This window comes from Octopus bimaculoides, chromosome 9, assembly GCF_001194135.2.
Source record: "Octopus bimaculoides isolate UCB-OBI-ISO-001 chromosome 9, ASM119413v2, whole genome shotgun sequence".
In the NCBI taxonomy this organism is placed as follows: domain Eukaryota; kingdom Metazoa; phylum Mollusca; class Cephalopoda; order Octopoda; family Octopodidae; genus Octopus; species Octopus bimaculoides.
The window spans coordinates 71,356,877-71,358,488 of NC_068989.1; positions in this window are offsets into that span (position 1 = coordinate 71,356,877).

A 1,612-nucleotide genomic window follows, 5' to 3' on the forward strand; every position below is an offset into this window, starting at 1 on the left:
GTGTGTGTGTGTGTGTGTGTGTGTGTGTGTGTGTGTGTGTGTGTGTGTGTGTGTGCGTGCGCGTGTATGTGTGTTTGTGTGTGTGACAATGTTGCGGTATCTGTATCATGGTATCAACAACACTATCTGATGTTATACATGGCTGATCACAATAAGCTTTGCATTGTTTTAGCCTTTGAATGACCCTACCCTGCTGGCTAGGCAAGCAGGCCAACATTCCCTCTAATTAGAAGGCTATTTTATCACAGTGTAACCCATTTACAGCTGAGTGGACTGGAGCAACATGAAATGAAGTGTTTTGCTCAAGAACACAACATGCCACCCAGTCTTGGAATTGAACTGACAATTTAGCAATCATGAGTGCAACACCCTGACCATGAGGGCACACACCTTCACACACATATATACCTATATATTCATTTGTCCTTTTATCCGTTTACTCATTTCAGTCATCTGATTGCAGCCATTCTGGAGCACCACCTTGAAGGGTTTTAGCAAAACAAATCAACTCCAGGACTTTTTCTTTGTAAGCCTAGTACTTATTCTCTCAGTCTCTTTTGCCAAACCGCTAAGTTATGGGACATAAACACACCAACACCAGTTGTCAAGCAATATGAGGGAACAAACACACACACACATATATACAATGGGCTTCTTTCAGTTTCCATTTACCAAATCCACTCACAAAGCTTTGGTCACAGTGAGGCTATAGTAGAAGACACTTGCCCAAGGTACCACGCAGTGGGCCTGAACCCGGAACCATGTGGTTGGAAAGCAAGCTTCTTACCACACAGCCACACCTGCGCCTATATATATATACATACATACATACATATATATATATATATATATATATATATATATATATATATACACACACACACACATATATATACACACATACATATTTACAAATACATATATATTTGTTTATATGTAGTTATTTCTATTTATTTATCTACCTAGACACACACACACACACACATCCTACTAACGATAAGATGGTTATTAAATTATTTATTATAGTCTCCTTGAACTTGGACCAAGTCCAATGTCTGCAAGTGGAGGATATAATTCTATAATTAATTGAAAGTACTCCATGTCTTAATGGGTATACTTCCATAAAACATACCTCAAGTAAGTACTACCAACTGTACTCATCACTGGCAGCATTTGAATGCTTTCTGCTTCCGTCAGATTCCCATTCACATCTAGATTGCTTTATAGCAGGGGTCCTCAACCATTTTTTTTACCTAAGGACCCTTTTTGATTACTATTTCATTCTGGTGGACTCCCCAGCCATTTGATGTTTAAAGATACTTCTTTCAAAATTCCTATTTCATTTTTCACACCTTGTGTAAGATGAACACTGTAAAAATTTAGTGAAAAAAATTGAGGTGGTTTCTTACAGTAAATACCAATGTATAATATACTCTTTTACTCTTTTACTTGTTTCAGTCATTTGACTACGGCCATGCTGGAGCACCGCCTTTAGTCGAGAAAATCGACCCCAGGACTTATTCTTTGTAAGCCTAGTACTTATTCTATCGGACTCTTTTGCCGAACCGCTAAGTTACGGGGGACGTAAACACACCAGCATCGGTTGTCAAGC